General features: G+C 43.5%; 1 protein-coding gene across 2 annotated transcripts in view; it reads left to right on the forward strand.

Annotated features, from left to right (window-relative positions):
• The window catches only part of LOC142814503 (uncharacterized), a 337,659-nt gene that overhangs the window by 161,680 nt on the left and 163,829 nt on the right, over window positions 1-12,150 (forward strand). The gene's annotated exons all lie outside the window — the stretch shown is intronic.

Genomic DNA, 12,150 nt, shown 5'->3' on the forward strand with positions numbered 1-12,150 from the left:
ACTAACGGTGAGTAGCAAATATATTCGAGTTTAAATTAAACAAGCTAACAAACTAAACAAACCCAGTACTCAGCGAATATTTAGAGCCCCATCTACATGCACGGTAAAACAATAAAACATCACACTGTGTGCATGTGAAGTGCGGAAGAGCTTGCTGTCTGTTACAGCACTTACATTCATTTGTCACTTAACGTATGTGTAACTGCAGCCTTATAACACATTGTGCAAGAGATTATAGACTGCGCCCTAACCTTTTGTCATCGTTACTTAAATTTTCGAGCCTTGAAAAGCTTCTGAATTAAAATTAACGGCACAAACACAGAACACGCCCACAGAGTAAAGAAATGACTTATGCGAGCGCTTGTCAAACTTGCTCTAAGGTATCAAACGCATGCTTTCGCAATTCAATCACTCGCATCGTTGCAACACATTTATCTTATGCTCAGTCATAACCATCTTACAAGAAAGAGCTGTGCGAATAATTGCGTAAGTACCTAAGAATGCACCATCCACGAAACTTTTCAGAAATATGAACATAATGCCTTTTGATATGGTTAGGCAATTCAAAAGCGCAGTGTAATGAATAAAAATGTACCCTTTCACACATCAATTTTATTGAAACCCAGAGGTCACACTCGGCAGGACTAGCAACAAAATCGTAATCCGCCAATAGAACACAATGTTTTCGGCCGTCGAACAACACCTTTTGTTGATGCTAAAAATCGGAACAGCATCCCTACGTCTTCCAATTATGATTCAGTCACCCAGGAAACTCTTTCTATTGGAGAGTTCCCAGTTGCCATGCTAATATTGTGGAAATGTATGTACATGTCGCATTACTTCTGTTTTTCCCCACATGTCCACATATGATTTTGAAATCTGTGATTCAATTCTTTGTGTAAAGATGTTTCCTGCCAAATAAAAAAAATGCCTTGTCTATAACGAATCCTTAACTAGCCATTTTGGCTACGAATCCGGATGTTTTCGCACAAATCTTTGTAAGCAACTTCATTGAAAAATAAAGCATTTTTCATTCTTCTTCTTCTCTTAAAGTAAGTTGAGGTGACGTCACAGAGGTTCATTAAAAACGCCGCATTTGTTGAGCTTATTTTTTTACATTCACATGTTATAGATATTCGCGAACCCTTTCTTCGAGAGATTTTAAAATCAATCACTGTACTAAACAGTCTCACCCCCAAAAATTGGTAATTTATTCCAGTACCTGTAGCCAAAGGATGTTTAGAATGATGTATTCTTCAAGGACACTACTAGAGCTGTGTATTTGATAAATACTTAGGCATTATCGTGCAGATTATTGCAAGGCTTCATGGTATTCTTGAGTGAGAATCCACATTTATTGACCCGAGAGTCATCGGTGCTCATTTATTTCCTCAAGCGACCATTCTCTTTTACTTTCAACGAAAAGAATGAGTACCATCGTAACCAAAAATAGGAAGTGTTTAAGCATTTAAATCCGATCATTCTTGGCTCCTGATACCCTCATACAAGGGATCATCGTTCTTGGTAAGACTAGACCACGTAGCTACTAAAGAAAGTGAGCATCGAAGTCTCTAACCACTTCAAACGCTGAAGGGTTTGCGAATGTCTATATAATATCCACGAGGAAAAGAAAACGATCAATACAAAATTTTAAATTGGCCCTTCCAAGCAGCACGCGGGAAACGTTCAGAATCGGAGCACGTAGCGATCATGATAGCTCCGGTGCAGAGGTATACTCATAAGAAAGAGGAAACTACAGGTCATTGAGCGCAATTTAGCCCCCGGAAGAACTGGTGAGCGTGCTTCTCAGGCACAGATTACGCTCCAGTCGGCAGACTGGTGATTTTTACTTAAAAAAAAAGAGATGGTTATTTCCAGATCAGGTACTCGAACTCGCTGTAAGGAAAAGCTGTTCAAAAGCAGAGAAACGAAATGGAGAAGACCTGAATGATACGCCGAGATACCATATCATTTCGGTATCAAATAGTCTCGGTGCTGCCGTGCTATGGAGCTCAGTTTAGCTTGAATGCTAAGTATTTCTTAATATATCGAAAATTTGCCTTCTTGTGGAACCCCCCCCCCCCCCCTTATTTCACGTGGCTCGTCATCTTATATTTATGTAAGATGAACTCGAACGTCGTCGTCTTCCGATCAACCTCCATTCATCTTGCGTTTCAGAGTTATGACGCAAGATACGAAGTACGAGACGTGAACATGAGAAAATTGTCTATTTTTTTCTGTCGAAGCCTGCGCACACATCTGCTCCAGCGCGCTCGTCTTGTGAGTTGTTATGCACGCTTCATGCTTCGACTAGCGGGTCTATGCATGTAGTATTAAAATACTGTCTTGTTGTTTGTTATATAGAGAGTGCTGGTAAAGTAGCGGACATAATTAGTATAACTTGATAAACAGGTGCTTGAATATTGTGTGCCCACGTCAGGCACTATTTACGAGACGTTTTAATGTGCCTCTAGGACGTCAGAAAGCACGATGCAGATTACATCTGCCATAAAAAAAGTTAGAGATGGAATCAAAGTAAACTATCGGCAGCCAGAAATTAGCTTTCTTTACTTGCTTAAGGGAGTGGGCTTCATAATCTAATGCGTTCACTAGAAGCTGTGTTTCTTGAGAAGCGGTAGAAAATAGACGAGAAAGTGAACTGTAAGAACTTGTGAATTGTTGAGCGCGGGTGATTCAAGCAATATTGGAACTATAGAGCTTTTGTAACAGCCACAAGATTGTTCAGGTCTTACAAGAGTGGCATGAAAAAGTGGCTTTTTATAATAATTGAGTGCTGGAGAACAAAATTTTTATTGAACTGAGAAGTTTGGAGGATGCCGGCTCCCGGCCCCTCGCATGACTCCGCTGCCCTAATTGTTCATTTGGTGGTGATCCATGAGGCTGGCAGACAGTCTCCTACACCGGGTGCTCTGAACGCACTAGGGTCTCCCAATCCTACCAGGTCTTTATATTCCCGAGGACCCACAGAGAAGGCTATGCCAGGCAGTGTGAAATGATGTGGATAGTGGAAACATGAGGTTCAGTGCTGTGATTACGGGCTATGGTGAGAAAAAGTGGGTGTTACTACGAGGTTATGACATAAAAGGGAATAATGTGAGTTTTCAGCTGGTGTCAGAGGTTTTCCTGATAGTCACTGAGGTTCTCGTGCGGTGGAGGACACAGCTGACACGCTTCCTTATAGGCCTGAGTCAGCTCGTTGAAAGTGCACGCGCTTCTTGGTGCATCTGGGATTGGATGCCACGAGTGCCCAGATTAAAAAATGTCGGGGTTGGTGGCCTCGTTTCCAGGATTCTCGGAGTGTGCGAGCCCCCAAACCAACTTCATTTCACGGGAAGGGGATGCAGTGGGTGAGTCCAGTGTGCCAAAAGCAGGGACATGAACTTGGACTCGTGTAAATGTTTAGATCGAGAGATTTGGTAAGTGCATTCAGAAATGACTGCACCCAGAAACTCGACAACTAAGCGATTGTTGGCAGCTTGCGAATTCACCAGCTTGCAGAACAGCCAGCTCTGCGTAAATATTTAAAATCAGTTAGGCTTAGTTTTTCGAGAAATATCGAAGTAATCTTTCCACAGATTATGATTGTAGAAGCTAAGCTAGTTGGTGGTGTTGACGTCAGGCAGATCACATCTCTCTCTTGTCCTTGCATATGGCACATTTGTCTGAAAAGCATACCAGAAATAATGAATAGTATATTATTAGTGTTTTATTGTTAGCGAGAAGGTACAAAAAGGTCTTGAACAACGCTTGTGTACCTCATCAGAATGCCTTAGTCCGCTCGGCTTGCGGAACGGGAGCAGACTAGATATCTCAGCCTAGGAATTATCGGCCCAGTATAAAATTTAACACGAAAGTGTTTTATGCCGGGGTCCACCATGACTCCGCTGACGTATTTCCATCACGGATAGGACGTAGTAAAGTATAATACTACAGAATTAAAAAAACGAAAAGAAAAAGTTCTGTAGCAGGGTGTCACACCAGCGACCCATCACTTTGCAGCGTGCGACGCAAACCACTATGCTTTTTTTTCCCTTTATTGCCTGTTTCCAGACACTATGTACATAAACAATGACGTAAAGATCAAACAACAAATTGGGGCAGTCGTACTGGACAGAGACCAAGTTTAAAATTCCTTGAGAGCTGTCAGGGGTCCCACACTTGATGACCACTCAAATACAGACTCCTGTGCTTTCTGAAGTTCAACAAATTTTTTGCCGGCACATGCGCGCGTCAGACGCAAGAATAATGGGCTCCCATGGAGAAGAAAAGGCGGTTCTGGGTGACCGAAGAAACAGGATTAGAGGTGAAACTGAGAAGGATATTGAGATCATCCTGCCGAATCTTCCAACAGGGTGTGTTGTTTTATACACTCTTTTTGCATGGAGATATTAGAGTGAGACCCTTCAAGGTTGAAGGCTGAAATTGCAATCGAAATTGCATGAAATTGCAACAAATTGCAATTGCATCAAATTGCAAATTGTTCGCTTTAAAAAAATATCGAGTAAAAAGGACGTATTTTTGTCTCACAACAATAATCATCTGTTTGCATTCTTTCTTGCGCTATCGCTGCGCGCCCAGTACATTCAGGTCACAAATGACATGCCCATTATGAGTATCACATAGCATTCTCAATAGGGTAGTGGCCAGCACCGATTTTTCAAGAAATGAAGTGCACGCAAGCCTGATCACGATCATCGTCGTGGGGCAAAAAGACAGCCTTTTTAATTGATCTTTTTTTTCGAGTGATTCTGTTACATTTATTCCTTCTGTCTTGGGGTGAAACAAAGCAAAATAAAAGCTCACTTACCTCAAGGAAGACACAGCTCACTTTTGCGTTATATTGATTCGTAACCGGAAAAATGAGTCATGTTTTTTTATCTGCCTTGCAATAATCGACATTCTTCTATTCCTCCATAAGTAAAAACTCAACTTTCAAATGTCTGTGGACAATATTCTGTCAAGTGCCCGAGAGAAGACATTGCAACAGAAGGCAACAAAAGCTTTGTTGGAATTCCTGCGCGACACGGACTTGAACAAGCGGCTGTAACAGCAATGTCACACACCGTGAAAGACAAGACTGGACTATGAGTGTGCGCGCGTGTGCTGCCGAATGCGCTGTGTTTATCTCTCTTCCCTCTCTCCTCTATCTTTTATCTCCCCCATCCCCCCATGCGCAGGGTAGCAAACAAGCTGCCTATAGGCTGATTAACTTCCCTGCCGTTCTTTTCCTCCTATTTTCCTTCCGTGGATAATGATTTTAATGCTCTACCAAGAGAAATAAAAAGAGAAACAGAAGCAGAAAGGGAGAGATTAAAAGAGTTCGTGAGTCGTTCTGAGTGTTGTAAATCTCTCCGAATGCATAATTTTCGTACTGAACCTCACCACGGCACTAAATCTCATTTTTACTTGTTAGTGACGTTGATTGCGTGTCGCAACAGTTTTTTTTCCAACTACGTGAATATGAATATTGTAAGCACAATTGATATTAGTCGTTCGAAACCTTCTTACGTCTCGTCTGGCTTCTAATCACTTTTATTTATTACTTTCCCGCACGGAAGTGGTTGCCAGGTGTCAGAAAAAGAGGATGATGGAAGGAATGACAGGAGGTAATCTTTTCTTGGCGTGGAACGTAGCGGGAGAAATATAATACCACGTTCCTCGAGTCGAAGAATCCGATAAGCCGTGGGTTGGACGCGGTTTTTCGCGTTGCTAGCGCACGCAAAAGATGCCAGCGTTTGCAGATCAAGCCACCTTCCCGCGCACCAAGGTGAAAGGCAGTGCGCGGAAAATGCAGCGAGAAGCGAAAGTGATGGATGAGCAACCATGGAACGCGTCCGTGCTCCTGCGTATACCACATGTACATCGCTGCACCACGCCCCAGTCAGAATGCACGCGTCAGGTTCTCGAGGTAGCTCAAGTGCGGAACAATATTCTCCGATCTGCTGCGTGATATTCGACCGAGAAGGCTACCCTGGGCCTTTCCATGCAGTTTGTTTCTTTCATTTTCCGCATTACAAGATAGAACGTTTTCTGTGATATTCATTTTTACCTACTCATCTTTGCTAGTGTAGTACGCTTACAGTACAAAGACGCGATAAGTAGTAAAATCTAGTTAGACTGCTCAAGATCAAAATATTATTGAACATTATTACACCAAAGGCATCTGTAATAACGTTTTATTTGGCTTTATCAAATTTACGAAGGGCAAAAACTAAGCAGTCATGGAGGGCTGTGTTGCATGGACATAGAGACCAACATTGAAAGGAAGCTCACTTCAGACACGACATTACACGGGAGCGATGTTTAAGAGGGCAGCAAGACAAGGCTCTCTATGGTATCTAGTGCGCTGTCCTTTCTGAGGTTTGTGCTAGTCAGGGGGGCACATACGAAGCAACTAGCTGAAAACACTTCCCATTTTAAGATACAGAACAGTGCGCACACGTGATGCTGCAAAACCAACATAAAATGGAGCGCTGAGTTAAGTGTATTTTGGAAACTAAAACAGGATTTGAAAAAAAAATGTAAGCCTGGGCCATGAAATACTACGTTGAATATTTTCTTTATTGTGGCTTACTGCTAAAATTCAGCAGTGGTACAGGCCAGACTTATCTTTTTCGTGCATATATAAGATAAAACTTCCAACAGTATTGTTAGGTCCACAATACGCATTTGCTGTTTGACGACCAAAGGCTAGAATGGCAAGCTTGCACAGGACCAAGCTGCTGAAAGACCTTGTTTTACTCTTCTCGCATTTGTTTCCTTTTCTTCCCAATGCGGCACATACGCTACGTAATAGTTCCCCCTCGCAGAAGAGCTCGCCGTGCATTTCATAGAGCCTATCGCTTACTGATAAGTCTCTGGCGAGCCACATGCCTTACCTGTGTTTCGGTAGAGTGTCTCCCACTATTGCTGTGAGACGTCCTATACAATACTCAGCGACATTGAAGCGGTCAAGAGTAACGTATGGTGTTGTGCATTGGCAAGCAAGGTCATAGGTGACGTGCCGGTTGTTGCTGTCGTAATGAACTCATGATCTGTCAAAGAGCCTATTTTGCGCAAACGGGCAAGTTGGTGATCTCCTTAGCCTTGAGAGAGACTTTCTGCTAATTGAGTACTGTCCCGACCACAATAAGAGAAAGGTTGTATTTAGTGTATAACTAGGGGGAAGGGAGAGGTTTGAACATGGAGGGAAAATGGCGGTAGCTCGTGGTCTTGTGTTTGGCAGTACTAAATGGATGTGATGAATGGTGAGACATCGTCCCAGTTCTTATGATTAAACAACGTACATCTAAAGCATGTTATGAGGTGTCTGATTTGTTCGCCGAGTGAGGTGACGATTCGTATTCAGATGATCACGCATCAAGTGTCTCAGTTCTAAGTCGCACATACGGAGGAGTTCATGGATAATTTCTGCCGTAAACTGACATCCATGGTCACTCATGTTGATGCGAGGAGGTCCATTACACAGTTTGATGAAATGCAGGAGGAAAGAGGACACTTGATCAGCAGTCGCAGATGACGGGGTGGAATCTCGCAGTAGCGAGTTAGATGGTCAGCATACATCGCAATCCATCGGGTGGCTTTCGATGAGTGCGGTAAAGATTAATCAGTTTAATGCTAACTTGTTCAAATGGAGAACGGAGGGCATCACAGGCTGGGAAGTTTCGGCCGGAGCTACTGTATTTTCTGCTCCTGGAATTGAGTACAACTGGCTACTTACAACTCAATGGTTTGGGGCACGCACTGTCATCATCCTGGGTTCCTGTTTACGATCAAAATGATGCGTCATTCTCACGTGACACGAAAAGGCATCACTGTGCAAGGCAAACAAAATATATTAACGTAGTACCTCTAGAGCCCCCTGAGAAAGCAAGCACCTGCGCCGGAGATGGTATTTTTGTGCAGTAATCCACCACGAACGCGAAGTCAGCCCTCCACAGTGGATGCTCGTGCTACAACAAATAACAGCTCGCGTCCTTCTGCTACTCAGTTTCGAAGTTAGCTCTATTCAGAAACCTTCGTGCTTTTGACGCAGAGAGATGATCAAATTCGCCAGCGTCGCAGACTGTCACCGCTTCTTTGTTTTCCTACAGGCTGGTACGTGCGCCACGTTTTAATGTAGGTCTAATAGTTACGGCTTGTTCTTCTTATATGATTATGTCAGTTGTTTTAATGCAAATAGAAGAAATGCGAGTGTAACTTAAAAAAGAGAACATGACAGCCACTGGTGTCGCAGCGCAAAGCCACAAGGAAACCGACACAGATTTTTCGTAAAGACAGCTTCTTAATGGCTGAAAAATTCGCCCTAGACCACGGTTCGAACCCACGATCAATGCTTTCCATGGGACGTCGATCTTTCATATGAGCTAATCAGTAATCCCTCTGTGGCTTCGTGCTGTGAAAGAGCGGTTCTCAACTTCTCTTTCTTGACTCTTCTGCAACCTTGCACTTGCAATTTAGTTGGGATGAAATCTAAGTTCGGAAAATCTCGGTTTAAAGCGACAAAGTTTACATGACTATCTCAGCTCTAGTGAACATGTCAGTGATGCAAAGCATTGAAAAAAAAGGAAAAAGAAAGCATTTAGGTGCCCCTTTGACTACCTCACGCGGGTGGGATTGTTAAGAGAAACACGAAGTTGAGAGAGGGAAGAAGGAAAGAAGAAAATGAGAAGTGAGTGCGCTGTCGCATGTGGAATGCCACCGCTATACTCTACGACAACTTTTTTTGGCAGTACTGTGAAAGCTGCAGTTAAAATACAGTTATTGTACATTTCACAAGATTGCCTTCATTTTCGATTGATTCTTTTTTTTAGTAAGCACAATCAATTTCCAATGTAAACTTGGTGTCCATGACGAGAGTGGTTAGATGTGCGGAAGCAAATTCGGTGTTCAGTGCTCCAAGAAAAAAAAAAACGTACTCGTAATATCACGCTAAGATGTACAATTAACCATCAAAATGTCTCTCGCCGTCACATTTTTTGTCCATGCGTTTTTCTAAACGCGTTAGCGATGAGAGCCAGCAAAAACAAAATGAGCCGCAAGCTGCCATACTACTTGCGGAGCAACACGCCTGCGCTAAAGCCCCGCTTGCGTAGACTTCGCTCCACTGCCAAGATAAGTAGCCAAACAGGTCCGAACGATATTTAGTCATTATTGAGCATTACGAAACGGCCTTCACTGCCTGGTAGTTTGAGAAGCGTTGGGTCGATGTTCTAGCACTACAAGACAAGCTTTACTAAAGCCTCTGAGGGCGGCTCGCATGCGAGAGAATAGCAGGTGTGCTATAGTCCAGTCGTTGACGCATGCGACAATGGCTCTATATTTAGAGTAATTGATTTATAGCCTAGAGGTGCGCCATAAACGTTCACCCACAGGTTCGTTTTAGTCACGCTCACCTATTGTCAACCCGTTGACATAAAACTCCAGACAGCGCTGAAATCGAGTGTCTGCCCACAAAAGCAACAACATCAGGTGAAAAGCGTGAGAGAACTAGCCTAACTAGCAAGTTAGCGCATAGCACCTAAACGGATTGTGTAGTTGTTGACTCACTGGAACAAGCGGAATCAAAAGTTCAGGACGTGTTATATCACACACTACGCCAAGTATTAAATCGAACACGTTTGCAGACTTTTAAACGGGTATATGAATACACCACGTTTTCCGTTGCTTAGCATTATACTAGGTCATGCACGTGTCACTTTTACTGAGACTGGTCATGGTTGGATGAGTGCTTTAACGGCAAAGTGTAGAACTGATCGGCTCAAAACACGTCGTCTTAATAACACCCATAAAGTGAAATTCTCTGAACTTCAAGACATGAAAATCGAGCCACTTACTATAGAGAGAAGGCAGCCGAAGAGATGATGCTGATTACTCTCAACTCGTCTTTGAACTTTTATGGCCAGTGGTTCTCACGAAGTTACAGCATTATATAAATAACGAAAATCCAGTTGGAAACACTGAAAGGAACGGAGATACAAAACTCAAAATTAGCTTGTAAAGCATCTTGCCAAGTTCATTGCGTGGATAAGCAAGGGTGTCGGTGAAACCTGTGGGCTTTACAAAGAACGTCACGTTGATGGACAAAAACCGTAAGCTAAGTCGATACAACTCTAGGGAACGCGATCGGTGTTCGAACGGTACCTCACCAGATCAGTGCGAAATTACGCAATGTTCCATCAACGATAGCAAAACAAAAGCTGAAACGACGACAGTGACCGAAGGACGTTAGGAACACAGCTCGTTTGCCGGCAAAACGCGCATATAACGCTACGACTGTTACACGATTCTTTCACAGCGCTCGAAAACCTGATGATCAGGAGTTGCGTGAATGGCCGGCCAACGCCTAGATGCAACGAAACATAAACTCCATCACGCTCCTCTGACGCATATAAAACCGCCCCCCCCCGCCCCCTCCCTCCCTCTTGGAAAACGTGGAAGCACGAACTGCGGTTGAAGTTGACTGGTTATTGACGAGTCCGGTAAGACTCTAGCTCTGTGCTTGCGTAATAACGATTGCTCTCCTGCGGGCAGTGCGATCGAAGGAGCGGAGGCAGGAAACGACGTCCAGCTTTGTTTAACCTCGCCGTGTCGATGTTCCACACGCACACACAGACGCGCGTGTAGCGATTGCGTGCTTCCTGATGCGATGCCGCACCGTAATGGCGTAGACCATTTTGCGGAGGATGTGCGGTGCGGGAACGCCGGCACGGGTTTCGGTGCGGCTCGGTCACGTCTACTGTTTCACGGGCCCAAAAAAGGAACGAACAAACAAACAAAAAGGCGCAACATCTCTGAAGCTAAAGCTCTAAACATTTTGTTACCTAGCTTTGGTACTGGGGCAATTTATGGATCGTTAATGTCCCTCCAGCATCCGCGGAAAAAAAAACTGCTACCGAGAAGGCAGGGATGCACGACATAAATCTCCGTTCTATATAGCCAGTCGCGCAAACACTTAAAGCACGGGGAGCTTCGAGTATCGCATGCTCGGCAGCCAGTTTTTTGAGCAATCTTAGAGCATTTTTATTTTGCTCCTGGTTAGAGGAAAAGCCGAGATGATGCCCCAATAGTCAGGCAGAGAATTTTCGGAGCCTTCGGTTCGTTAGACGGGGTATGACGAAAGCTATTATTCAATTTGCGTCGAGTTACTTCTTTTTTCTGCACAAGAGCGTACTCGCAACTAGAATAGTCTGTTCTGTTATAACATGAGCTAAACAGAAGTACTTATCATACACTGTTTTTAACGACTCAAATTCACTTCTTTCTTCGTCTAGCTGATTGCGAGTATTTCGTTCCTTCTGAGGGCATCCTTAAAGAGTACAAGTACTTTCCGCGTTCGTGTCTGTCTGCAGGACAAAAAAACTTATTAGAGATCTTGCTCGCTCGGAACCAACTCGCTCCAGTGGTTTCTATTGAAGCACGGGGCTGGATCATTGTTCGCGATGAAGCCGAGTGACAAATAAAAGGAACCTTCAAGTGTTTGCTTGCGACACATGCAAACAAGGCTCCGAGCTTCCTAAATGACATGATTGCCAATCAGGCCAGCCAGGGCCATGTTTAATTTCGAACATGTTCAATTTGTAGAAACCTGCATTGTTGATCCCATTGGTTGGCTTGTTAAACTAAGGTAGATAGACAGCTCGTAAATTTTCTGTTCTTTGCACAAGATGATTTGTAAAGTTGGAAAAGACGGTGCTCTCAAAGCGGCTGTCTTTTTTACTGAAGCGAGAACAAAATAATGTATCATTAGTGGCGACAAAAGTGACAAGGCTCTCTATTGACACGTTATATATCATTACATACCTGCACGTGTTCTTTCGCAGATACTATATAGTTGTATTCTCGTAGCTTCTTTTGTATAGCGTTCCAAAGATCTCATAAGGTAATGTTAGCAAGGTTAGAACAGAAAACACTGAAAGAGTAGAACTTTTATAACCGTCTTGCATGTTTAGTTGGCTGAAGCAAGCGACTGTAATTCAGAACATGCATGATTTGCCCGTGGACGGAGAAAGTCAATTACATTCTGACAGGACCAGCTGCAACTCACATCTACAAAGTTCTTCAAGCTCTACAACGACAGACTATTACTGCAGGTAATTATTCAGCAGATGTGGAATGTCGAAGGCCACT

The sequence above is a fragment of the Rhipicephalus microplus genome, chromosome 4 (assembly GCF_043290135.1).
Source record: "Rhipicephalus microplus isolate Deutch F79 chromosome 4, USDA_Rmic, whole genome shotgun sequence".
NCBI classification, from domain to species: Eukaryota; Metazoa; Arthropoda; class Arachnida; order Ixodida; family Ixodidae; genus Rhipicephalus; species Rhipicephalus microplus.